At 41.0% G+C, this 13,447-nt stretch overlaps 1 long non-coding RNA gene across 9 annotated transcripts in view; it reads right to left on the bottom strand.

The window, feature by feature from the left end:
* The window catches only part of LOC106014601 (uncharacterized), a 193,600-nt gene that overhangs the window by 179,823 nt on the left and 330 nt on the right, over positions 1–13,447 (bottom strand). For 2 of the 9 annotated variants that reach the window (XR_003501531.3, XR_005260550.2), the window contains exon 1: positions 11,858–12,376. The exons of 1 other annotated variant lie outside the window; for it this stretch is intronic. This is a non-coding gene — a long non-coding RNA (uncharacterized lncRNA). Of the gene's footprint in view, positions 1–11,857; positions 12,396–13,447 lie in introns of those variants that run through there. 6 more of the 9 variants (XR_011804431.1, XR_005260549.2, XR_011804432.1 and 3 more) reach the window with 6 other exon arrangements.

The following is a 13,447-nucleotide window of genomic DNA, read 5'->3' as shown; positions in this document are numbered from 1 at the left end:
CTACTTTGGCCTTGCAGAGATCTGGGCGATCACCAACCAAATGAAGTTTAACAAGAGCAAGTGCCGGATCCTACACCTGGGACGGGCCAACCCTGGCTATATGTACAGACTGGGCAACGAGACACTGGAGAGCAGCCCCGCAGAGAGGATCTTGTTTTTCTTGATAGCAAGTTGAATATGAGCCAGCAGAGTGCCCTGGCAGTCAGAAGAGCCAACCATATCCTCAGGCGCATCAAGCACGGCATCGCTAGTCAGTCGAGGGAAGTGATTGTCCTGCCTTACTCTGCACTGGTGCAGCCTCACCTCGAGTACTGTGTGCAGTGCTGGGCACCACAAACAGGACGTGAAACTGTTGGAGAGTGTCCAGAGAAGGGCTACAAAGATGGTGAAGGGCCTAGAGGAGAAGATGTACGAGGAGCAGCTGAGGGCACCTGTTCAGCCTGGAAAAGAGTAGGCTGAGGGGAGACCTCATCACAGTCTACAGCTTCCATGCAAGGGGGAGTGGAGGGGCAGGCGCTGATCTATCCTCTTTTTATCTTCTTTTAGTGACCAGCAATAGCACCCGTGGGAATGGTGTCAAGCTGAGGCAGGGGAGGGTCAGGCTGGGTATCAGGAAGAGGTTCTTCACCGAGAGGGTGGTCGTGCACTGCAACGGGCTCCCCAGGGCTGTAGTCACAGCACCAAGCCTGTCAGAGTTTAAGAAGCATTTGGACTGTGCTCTTAGTATTATGGTCTGGATTTTTGGGTAGACCTGTGTGGTGCTAGGAGTTGGACTTGATGATCCTTATGGGTCCCTTCCAACTTGGGATATTCTATGATTCTACATCAGCAGCTACTTAAAAAGATTTGGAATGAAGTATTAAATCCAGGCACATTTCTAGAGTCAGTATGATACTCCGATCATGAGACTTCCAATTCTAAAAATTCAAGTTAGAAAAGTTTTCAGAATAGACAGTTGCAGTTAAATAGAGAAAATGTAGCTAATTGTTAAGCATTTTCTCCACATATTTCATTTTCCTAAGTGTTGTTGTGTATAGGTGTGCTACTTCACACAACTGATGTTACCAACGTCACGAAAACCTAACCTAAGACGAGCTGTAGATAAAACATCAACACAACCATTTATAAAATGCATTAAAGAAAAAAATATTAAAAAAGGTCAAATCACAGAACAGTTTGGAAAGACAGGGGGTACACATCAGAAATTTTAACCATAAATCAGGTGACATCTTGGCAGCTCAAATTGTGACTGTTCTCGAGGACTTAAGTATTTGAAAATAGACTTTTCAGAAGAGAGAAAAATTGAAGTATATGAAAAAAAAACAAAGTTCATACTCAGTACATCTTTGGAAGATCTAGAGTTTCTATTTAGTATTGCCTAAGATTAAACTGTTTTCTCAGTTTGTTAGGAAGTGATTTACTACATTTAAGATAACTGTTTTCATTACATATGTTGAAACTATAGATAGGCTATATAACAAAAAACAAAACCAGGTGTTTCTGTACAAATTACAAGCCCTGTGGTTACAGTCCAGCTCTGTTTTCAACTCACAAACACTAATATTTCTATTTTAATTTCTTTCATTTTAGGATGCTGTTCCCATCTCTGCAAGAGGAAAAAATCTTCATAAATACACCTCAAAGTACTACAGGAGCTTTAATTCAAATTGCATGTAATTTTCTCCTTCAAAGTATAAATGAATTTAGGTTTTGATAAATTATCTGTGCAGCTACAAGTATTTTCCCAATCCCAAATTTTTATACATATTTTATATGTATATGCATTATATATAATAATGTATACATATAAAATATTCTCAACTTCTTCGCAAGAATTGTCCCCCATCACATCTTCAAGATTTCTAGATCTTTTGCCTACCACCAGGTTCCGAAGAGAGTGTACTGTATTACACAAATTACTACACAAATTTCTCAATTCTGGATGTTCCCAGCTTCTCAGGCTATTGAGTTTCTCTTGAGACCATACTACAAAATGTTCTAAGCAATTTATTGCATAAGAACATATATCATTCATGGTTTAATATTAATATTGTTAGACAAAGTAAATCTCACCTTGCATTTTAACATATTCAGACCCCTATTCCTACTGCGGAGATGTCCAAAAACACTGAAAGCCACATAAGCTACTAGCAAGTTTAGTGTTCCAAGTAACTAATTTACCTTACAAGCATGAATGGTGGAAATGGACATGCTCTCTGATGGAAAAATTACTAAGAAACCAACCACTAGAGTATTAGAGCATCTAAAGCTGAGATTCTGGCCTTAATTGGGTGCACCTTGATAGTCTTGTTCCTGAAATAAGGATGGCAGTGCTCATCTCCTGCACAGCATTGATTTAGACTTCATTAGTTCCGTGGAAGTTTCCAGGGGCAGATAACTGAACAAAGCAAATGATAGAAGACATTTAGTGTTTCTTACGTTTCTTTGGAATTTTTAATCTTTCTGGGCAAGATAGCCAGTCTTACCAAACACCTTGGTTATGAAGTAAGCAACAAACTCAGTCTAGCAAGAAAATAGATTGTGGAAGAAAACTGAAAGTGTCAACAAAATGGGGGCTAAATATTAAATTTAATTCATCTTTCTTCAGGAAGTGTCTGTCCAACAGAAATGCATCAGTTCAAAACTGGTGTTATCTTGAACACCAAAAAGGGAAGAAAAAGTCATTTATAAAACAATTAGAACTAAGGTTTCAGCCTTGGGGGTCTTCCTCAGGGCATGGTGAAACTAGGACACAGTAGAACTAAACAACATCCTGTTCTTCTTTAGCCTAAGGAAGACCCCATGGCCAAAATGCCTTCTCTAATCTAATTTTGTACTTTTGACAAACAGTTTGACCTTTCCCCTGCTAATTACTGCTCTGCAACTTGCAACATATTGCAGCAAATTTGTCCCCTCATTTTTAGAGGTCACACAAAGAAATGCATTTGTCCAAGACATCTTCAAATCCCACACCTTCATTTATGTCTGGAATGAGCAACTTTGAAACGCTCACTCTGGGAGAAGAGTGAGGCTGTATAACTCAATTCTCCATTGCCTTTCACTTCTGCCAACATTAACTCCCTGGGGAAGGAGGATGAAATGCTACTGTTCTCATCTGGTAGGAGTTTGCACAGCTGCATAAGACCAGCTAAGATGCAAAGCAATGGAGAATAGGACCCAGCAATTTGAGGATGTCACCTGTAAAAAGAAAGAATGGTTTCTGTCATGCAAGTTTATTGCAGTCCAGAAATGTCTACAGTAACTGTGGGCATATAATATGATGTGTAAGGTTTTTATAAATGGGACCCTTGTGGCTTCTTGTCAGAACTGAATCTGAAGTGATGACAGGACATTTGTAAGTCTTTCCTGGGATGCTGAAGGACTTCCATAAGGAATCAACTTGAAGATTGGGCTCTTGAGGCCTTCAGTCAAGAGGAGTCCTTCCAAAAAATGCTGAAGGATTTTGGTAAGGAATAACCCAGGTACCCTCTGAAATAGTGAAAGAGCTGAACTGCCGGGTTTGAACTCTTTGCACATCCCTGGGTTACAGAAGAGAAGTTGCCAGGTTGGATGACTGGTCAGTTTGCAGGTTGGGGGTCAGGGGAAAACACAGAAAAGAAGAAAACTAACACCTTCACAACGTTGCTGCTGCTGATATCACTGTTAAAAACAGAAAACATTGTCTGCTGAAGCATTAGCTTGACTCACCAGGTACAGTTTGCATAATTTCTCTATAAGTTTTCAAAAGATTACAAGAAGAAACTGGAGATAGTATGGAGGGTCCCTTCTCCCAGTGAGGCATTGTTGACAATGGATAAATCTGTAAGTTATAGCTTACAACTACTCACTTCCCATTCACACATATATACCAAGAAATGTTGATAAAACAAACTCTTCCATAAACCTTAAAGTGTCATTACACAACAACCTTCTGACTAGTCCCCTGCTCCCAACCTTACAGAGCAGCTGCCATGGCTTCAAAGGTCCCCGTAGCAAATGGCTAGTGGTCACACACATTCCAGGATGCAACTGATGAGTACTCTACCATTGCCTTAGCTTACGCAAAGGTATTGAAACACGTGTGCATTTTTTACTTTGGATTTTTAAACAATAATTAAGAAGAATCCAACGTTAGTTTCAGTATTGCAGTATTTGGTGGTCCACACTGCTCCAAAAGCTGATCAGCCTCTGTAACATATTTGTACAGGAACTGCACTGCTTAAGACACAAAAAGAGTCAGCATTCTAATTTACCAGAAATATAGTCATGCATAGCAACACTACCAGAGCAAAAAACATCCTCTTTGCTCTTAGTCTGGATTTAAGAGCAGAGCACTAGCACTTGGAAAAGTAGGTGGTTTGTCCTGCAAAGTCTTCAGTATGAGCTTTTTCAGCTCAGACTACCCAGCTGCAACCTACCTTGTTCCACTAATTACCATTAATCTCTGACTGCTATCTCTAAAATTTAGTTCAGACTCTTGCCCAACTAAGATTTTTACAAAGGCTCAAACAATGAAAGCACCCTGTGGGTCAGCCTCCCCAGCTCACCTCCCTGCACCCTCCCGACTTGGACTAGTCACCATTCAACTTCCATGCTCACAGTCAGTATTACCAATATAGAGGAATTTGGAAAGAAGGATACTTGAGCTTGTTGAAAACTGCATAGGCTCCTATTTTCTTGGTATTGGATTTATTATAAAAATAAGCAAGGGATAACCCCATAAGAAAGGCCCACTTTTAAAAATCAGCAAAGATGAAAGTTGTTCCTGCTTTCACTTACAAACTCAGCATGGGCCTGCCCAGATACATCCCCTGCCTATAAATGAACACATTTGCCACTATCACATGGGGGTCCAAAGACATGCTTGTTAATGTTCCTGGAACAATTAGAGTTTGGGTATTTTCTCTTACAATAAGAAAACAAAGACATCTCAAGCAGACACACTTCTGCTGTGCCTTACAGCAGAGGAATGCCCACAGGGGATTCAGACTGGAGCAGCAGTGTGGGAGGACAATGAGAATATGGTGTTTAAAAACAGAAAGTTAGCTCTCTGCCTTTAAAGGGAAAGAAAATCCCTTCACCTTTACCATATGTCTTAATATTAGCCCTGGGAATGCCAGGAAAACTCAGGGCTGTCATTTTCTAATTTACCAAATTGTTCACTTAATTAACACACACCATCTTCCCCCTTGCTCCGAAAGAAACACTGGGGTTTCAGGCAGAAACATTTTGTCTGAGGCACAGAAGAGAAGACACTGTGAGGCAGGTGCCAAACTTGCTCAGTGCGATTCAGATCCACAGTAGCTCTTGTGCCACATTAGGTGTGGTTTCCTGTAGGATGCTTCGTGGTGGTGCTGTATCTGCTGGGTACAGCTGCATAGCAGCAGTCCTTTCTAATTGGTCTTGTAACAGAGGCAGTGCTCTCGCCATAGCATCTCAGCTACCACATGACTATCGAGAACACGTACCAAATTTGATTTTAAATACAAAGCGTGTTCCCTTTAATTGAAACTTTGTGCATGAAAAGTTTATTAAGTTAGACAGCGATGCCGCAGAGAAGCAGTGGTAGAAATTGCCCTCAGGCTGATCCTTCCTAGCCTTCCATTAGGTGCTGTTACACTTAATTGTTGGTGAAGGCAACTTAGTGCTTGATCACATTACTTTCACATTAAGCTTCTCCTTTGACACAGGTTCTTTGTTAGAGGCAGATCCTTCAAACATACTTGCACAGACAGAAGTATCTTAAAACCAACAGGGGCTTTACAAGCAGAGGAAGTGACCGATGTTGTTGAGATGTCTGAAAGATTAAAGCCAGGAGAATCAAACAGTAATTGATATGACAAGTATATTTTGCATTTCCTGAACAGTGTTCAGTATAAGATTTTTAGAAAGAACTATTCTCTGTGCCTAAAAATCTTGTCAGCATAGCTGACCTGGAGCATCACATCTCACATGGAAAGCATTAGTGATAATTATGAATTGTTCAGGGACTTTCTGGTGGACCAAAAAAGCCATAATTACATAAACAATAATTAAGATATGCTGGCCAAAAAATATTCCTGTTTAAGGCAGACAACCAATATTAAATATGTTAGACTGGTAAGAGGCAGCTAATGGAATAAATAGAATATCAACAGAAAAAATAAACAATAAGCAATGTATTAAAACACATCAAAAACTCTACATGCAAGTATATATCCATCGCTAAATACAGATGGTAAAGCTATACACAGAGATGCAGAAAAGGCAGAAATGCTTCACAGATTCTCTTCATCTATAGCTACGATTAGAGAGTTTAACAAAGAGTCGTGGCTCAACTTGGTTTGATCAGATTACTGATAATCAAGCAACTAAATTGCCTGCATTATCTTGGGATGTCTGCCAAAGGTTTAAAAAAAATTAAAAAAAAAAAAACAAAAAAACCCCACTAAATCAGCAGGTCAAGATAACAAAGACCAAAGAGTTTTAAAGGAACTAGTGGACTGTTAACTTTTTAATACATCATGGAAAACAACCTCATAAATGCCAAAAGTCACAGGATTGCCAACAAAATTTCAATTTTAAAGAGTTAGGGATGACTCCAGAGAACTGTGGACCAGCTAGCCTAGTCTTAATAATTGGCAAAATAATAAAAGATTTATTCATGACCTATCAACAAAAAATTGCAGACTAAAACTACAGTTGCTGTGTTTCATGGAAAATTGGTTTAAACAAACCACACTTATCTTTTTTTTTTTGGCAGGATTACAAGTCTGATTGATAGTGGCAGCTGTGAGAATAAAGTAGACTTGGACTTCTCCAAGATTTCTGACTCAACTCTACCTAAATTCTTACTTAAAACCCCATATTCTAGTCAGCAAGTGGATTAAGCAAATGGTTCACTGACTGACCTCAAACTGTAGCTGTTAATGGAGAGCTACCGGCGTGTACAGCAATTGCACTCAGATTGGTTTCTGGTCCAGCCCTAGTCAGTATTCTGTAAAAAGATCAAGGTAGTAATGAAACTGATTGTCAATAAAGTTAACAGATGACAAAGACCGGAGTAGGGGAAAGCTCTTCTTCTTTGAAGACTAGTATAAGCAGTGACAAGACCATTATCATTAAAACAAAGTACGAGTTACTCAGTGCAAAACACTTCAGAAGAAAAATACGACTCATAAAGCTCACCTGCACATGATGCAGACATTCAGCCTGCATCCAGATATGCTTGCAATTAAAACTTATGCCTCTTGGCTTGTGCATCTCTCTCCAGCCTGGTCGGAACTGTTGGCACAGTACAGAACTGCCTGGCACTTTCTAGTAATGCTCCCAGTAAGAGAGGCCAAAATGAGTAAATATCGAAAAAAAAGAATTCCAGTAGACTCTGCTAAACTATGAATTACCCTACTTTTGAGAATTAATGCAATTGCTACTTGGTTACTTAATGTATGCTCACACCAGCTGGTGTCTCCCCACCGCTGTCTCTGAATAGTATTGGTAATTAGCAAGACAGAAGCAATGCAAAATAAAACTTATTAGCAATCCCTGAAATTTTAATATTTGGTTTAAAATCCACATCTCTTAAGCTGAATGAAGTGTCAGTGAGGTAGAAAGCAGCGCATTCAGGAATGGATATTGAGCTGGATATAAACAACTGCAACACGGATAGTCAGTTTCTAGTTCACATTTTAGCTTTTTCCACAACTAATTTTCCTATGCAACTAAACCAGGCTGAACGGCCTGAGTTTCCACAGGAGGCGGGTTGCAGTCTGACTGGTATGTCCTGCCAGGTCCTTCATTTTAACATTTTCTGATCCCTGGGTAGACAGGAATTAAGTACAGCTGCTCTTCTGGTGAGACCTCAACTCATAAATGCATGTTTAAATGGTCATTAATGGAGTAACATATTGAAGATATAGCAGGTTAGGTGTCCCCATGGCTTTGTCAGCAGACACTAGCTTCTGAAAGCAAGACAGCCAAGTCAGTCAGGAGTGTGCTGACACTGCGTTTATACTGCTCCTCCTCCTGGAAAATGGTCTGAGCTGCTGTCGTAAACCATAACCCAGATGTACAGGATCAACGTTTTATTCCAACACTCCAAGCACAAGACCAGGCAACTGGTTTCCTCGGGCAACTAAGGAAAACTTAGACTCCATGCCACTGCAGCTTTTTGTGATCTGTTTAAGAATATTTCTAAACATCTCTTCTCAATATTTGCCTCTAGTAAGTAAGAAAAATTGCTTTGTCTTGCACAAATCTCATCACTACTGTTGCTACATTTGAAAGATGTAAAATTGCCCAGTGTCCATGCTGTTCTGTGTGTACCTTAAACTGACCAAACCTTCCTGGACTTCCTGGCAAGTAAGAAACACTACAACTCTACTGACTGCCATATCCACAGCAATTCACAGTATTGCTCTAAACAGCTTTTTTGTTTGTTTTTGTATTCTCATAGTAGAAAGCAAAGCAACGAACTGCACACAGGCAGGGACTGCAGTCCCAGATCACCAGCACACCCACCCTCATCTGTAGGGCTCACACCAGGAGCTGCCCTCACCCTGTTCGCACCAAGAGGGCCATGGCTCCTTGCCTGTTTCGTGCCTTAGGGCTTGGACCATCCAACCATCCTCTGCTTTTTGCTCAAAGTGAAGTCCTTCTAGATATCAACCTCACCTCTCATTGTGAGCAGTCAAAAGTTGGAAGTGCACAGGAAGGAAACCAGTTTGGGATGCATCCGGGTGAGCTCCAGATGCTCCGCAAAGGCAGGAGGAGCCTCCAGAAGCACGCTGAACCACTGCCAGAGGCTGAGGGCAGTTTTCAATTGAAGTGGTTTGCAGATACTGGTTTGAAGGTGATGATATTGATAACAGCTCACTGTTAGTCTCATGTGCTGATTTACCTTGGACAGAGTAGTGATAAATAAGCAGGAAAAACTCATCTGTTTGCTGCATGTGGAAGGCATTTAAACTCTATATTGACTAATTATTAGAAATAGAATCTCCTGAGGAAGGCACTCCTCCCTGCCCTCAGACAGCACGCTGCCTTTCCTCCAAATACCTGTGTGTCGACAGCTTTTATGGCTTATCCTAAAGTCTGTGTAGATACGGCTGACATCTGCTGTAACACAACGCCTGATCCTTTTTTAGGGGCTTGTGTACTGACACACTTCAAGGAGTTCCACCAGCAGTTGTGCTACACATTACCTTATGTTAGGGGCCTTTTTGTTGTTGTTGTTTAAATGCAAAGCTACGCAAAGGTCAGGTTGCAGTTTCATCGCTCTCCTTGCCAAGCTTCACGTGGCACCAGCTTAGCCAAACCGTAACTCTTTCTCCTCAGCTTGCCCACCCCGGCTGACGCAGCTTTGGATTTCCTTCTGCCCACCGCCTGATGACGGAGAGGGCAGGCAGGTAGGATGGCTTCAAGGAAAAGGAACTGCTGAAACCATCACTGAGGTCCCCATAAATATTCCCTATGGACCTCATTACACATTTGAGCAAACATTACCTTCACTCACACAGCTAAATTTCCTGTTTGCTTGGCTGATCAATTCCTCATCAAATTTTAATGTTGGGTTCGGGCCGTCTGTGGCGTTTTAATTAGGCCCAAGATTGCAGAGCGGTGGAGGCACAGCTCAGAGCCACCCGAGCCCCCTCTGCCTCTAGCCAGGGGGAGGGGGACGAGGGAAAGGAAGAGGCCAAGAACTAATTAGCTCCTGTTACTAGGTTAAGTCTGCTCTCTAGTGGTCACATCACACATAATACAGCATATACAAAGCCTACGGAAAACACTATCTTAAGTGTAGCTGAAAGCCTCTCCATTAAATAGGAAAAAAACAATACGCAAAACCCTTCACGCTCACTGCAACTTCGAGCATTTCTTCCCTTATAAAAACTCTCATCTCCTCCTCCCCCTTCCAAAACTTACATTTCCATCGGCATGAGTGAGAAGTGTGATTAACTGTAGCTATGTCAAATCGAACACACTTTGCTCCTATCAGTACAAACAGTTTTGAACGATGTGGAAAACAGCCTGTACACCCCGCTGTCCGTAACCGTGCACGGCCACCTTCTGTCCCAGCCATCATCCGGGGTTTTGACCTGCAGTCACTTGCTGGCAAGTCTGAGTAGGTCTCTGCATTTTGCTTGCAATGCATGCAAAGTTTTCATTTGGCTGGGTTTATAAACTAACCTGGATCCTTTTCTTTGGCTAATAGGACAGTGGCACATTTTGGATTGCAGTGTAAGTGGAATAAAGAAGCCTAGTATTCCGCCAGTATTCCTCCTGCCCTCATAATGTAAAGAAGAGAAATCAAATCCCTGACAGGTAAGCTTTATATTAGTCATTTGACTTCAAGAAGTGCTGCTGTTTCACAGCTTCCCAAAAAAAGAACCCGTACCCGTTCCCCAAAATACGCATGTTGCACGAGGGGTGTGCAAGAACAGAGCAATTAACACATTTATCAGGAGATGCTTCCATGAGACAACAGGCTGTGACAACAGCCTGCTTCATCCAGAACCCATGGACAGTGGCACCTCCACTCTCAGTTTTACGTAGTTTGACAGTAGCAGCTAGCCAAACTTCTCCTAAATCCACCAGACTGAAAAAGTTTAAGTTATATTAAAATCCATGAAGCTTTATTGCAAGAAAATGGACTGGAAAGAACTGAAAACAAAATTAATTCCTTATTTTCTTTTGCAGCTTGGGAGTGGTTGTTTAAAGTATTATTCTGTATATAGCAAAAGCACTGTAAGTATTTGAAACAGCTGCTTAATTCACAAATGCACAAACTCTACCCACCTCTGATTTTCTTAAAACCACAGGTTCTTTGAGACATTAATACACTTGCAACTGCAAGTGTACCAGTTTACTACTGAGTGGGATTATAGCATACATCGCTGTTGGTACCGTTAGAAATATTCACGCAGTACACTTTGCAGAACAGATCACCAAGTTACCAGGCAAGTTTATATTTTCAGACACAGAGTTCAAATTTTGATTGTATCTCTCAACAGAAGTGAAGACATTTGGCTTAATTCTGACAGACACATTTCTACATGAAAAGGACCAGAATAAAGAGTTCATCTGAGTCTAACCCTTCTGCTTGAAACATAGGTGCCTTAATTTAACAAGTGCAAATTAATTAGTATGATTAAAATGCCACTTAGCATGCAGTACAAGCATACCATAATGTTTAAGAAAAACAAAAAACAAACACATTAGCTGGTCAGTGTCGTCACTGTATCTCACAAGGCCTGGACCATCTAACACTCTTTTTTTCCTTCACCAGGAACTACATCAAAATAAAAGTCTGAAAAATAAAAATAAAAAATAAAAAAAAACAGATAGTGAAGTATCTTTTCTCAGATAGTGCTGGGGTCTAAACAAGAATGGACTCTGATCCCATACTTTAGCATGAAAACTCATCAGTTTGGGGGAAAAAAAAATCAAAGCATAAATAACATTTTGTATACAGTTAGAAAAAGGCTGAGAAAGAAACAGTTAACCAGGATTCATTTGCAAGACAATCAGCTATTCTAATAAGGAAAGCAACAGGAAGGGCTTTCTGCCTCATTTCAAATGTTTTGCAATGTTTCTGAGACCTTTACTGGATACAGATTATTTTAAGCAGTAGCAGCACCTTTGCTTTGTTTCTCTTCTAGCTTTCATGGGTAACATTAATCTGTATTTCTCTGGATTTTATTCCTTGCAAATAAAAAGCAGCTATCCCCAGGCTTTAGCTACTTTTTTAAAAAACAAAAACCAAACCAAAAAAAAAAAAAAGCCACGCAGTAAACTAATACAATTATATTAGCTTCAATACTCATAAGTAACCAAGTAAGGGGAATTCTACCAAGTGCATCAGTAAAATTTTACTCACATCAGCAAGCATCTTTCAACTCAAAGCATGCTACAAGCCAGACCATATCTCAGAAGCTTGCAAAACCTGCACTTTGCAGACAAAAACATGCTGCCTCCTCCTTTCCCTCAACCCTGACTGAGCAGTGTTTGGCCCTCAATGCTTCTTTCACACCTCAAATGCCACCACAGCTGCTGTGCATCAATACTCAGTAGCAGTTTAAGTCAAGAAAGCTCAAACACAGGATGCCATTGACATGGGGAAGACACAATACTTTGGGGAGTTGGGGGATGTTCAGTCCAGGGACATGCAGCTCCTCCTTCCCCCAGCTCTGCCCTCAGCTGGGTGCTGGCAGAAGGACTCAGGTTGGGTTCAGCCCCACAACCAACCATTGCCCTAGAGTAGGGATCATTTACTGCAGGCAGCTTTTATTTCCAGAGTTTCCACTGTCAGGAGTTCTCCCCAAATCAATGTTATCAATCCCACTTGTAATTTTACAAACTTCAAAGGGTTAAGACAGCAAGCACATTTATTGACTGGTGCTTCTTGGTGGGATCAGTAAAGCATGACTGATTAGAGCCCAGTTCTAAAGAGCCCAGCTTTGTGAGGCTGGAATAAATAGGAGCCTGTCAATAACTCAGATCCAGGCATATTGACATAGTTTACAGCCTCAATAGGCAATTAACACTTTACAGTGGATATTACCCAGTGGCCTCCCCATGTTTTACTGCACATTTTCTGCCGTCAGCTGCAATATTGAAGGTTTGGAATAAAAATGATATTGGACAGGCAGCACCTTTGTTCAGCTGCACAGAAATTTCTTTAACATCTGGGAGAGATCACAGTTTTGTTCCTCTTTATTCACTCTCCCACAGCCATTGTCTCGCTTTCTCCATCATTTACAGTTTCTAGCCTACATTGGTGAACTCGAGAAACTCTTAGCTTAGTAATTAAATCTGTTGCATGCCAAAACACTCTAGGGAAGCTCCAAACAAGTGACAATCCTAGCCTTTTCCCCAACCACGGGACAGGCTAAGTTCACAAACGAATGCCTCTTTGGCAGACAAAGTATACTGATGAGTTACCAAAATCCAGCCAGGAGCATTTAAAACAGAAATAGCTGAAGCAAGTTACATTCAGCTCTCCGTCAGCTGTTGTAATCAGGTCCACAGGCCAAGACAGAACTGCAGTAGTGCTTCCTACTAGTCCCATGTTCACAGAAAAAGAGAGAAAAAAGTCACCAACACAGTGCATTCTTCCTTGGCTTTTGAGCTAGCTAGCCCTAGTCAAACAGGGTCATTTGACATTTTGGTACCACTACCATGGTTCATCTCAGTTTCGTTGTATCAGCAACATCAAAGGACAAAGTCCTGAAAAAGCAATCAAGAATTGCATCCAAAGTTTGCTAGTGTTGGCATGCACAGTCACCTGCCCTGACACAAGGAAGTTGGAAACACAAGAAAGCAGAACCAAAATGAGAATTTACAACATTTTGCATGATCTACTAGTGGAGAAAAGAAAAAAAAAAAAAAAAAGCCTCTCTGTTAGCAAAGAAGATAAAAGAAGATATTGCTCACCCCAATGCAAAGGGTTTAGGAGAAGTTTAGGAGA

The sequence above is a fragment of the Anas platyrhynchos genome, chromosome 21 (genome assembly GCF_047663525.1).
Source record: "Anas platyrhynchos isolate ZD024472 breed Pekin duck chromosome 21, IASCAAS_PekinDuck_T2T, whole genome shotgun sequence".
Lineage (NCBI taxonomy): Eukaryota > Metazoa > Chordata > Aves > Anseriformes > Anatidae > Anas > Anas platyrhynchos.
This window is presented reverse-complemented; position numbering and strand designations above follow the sequence as displayed.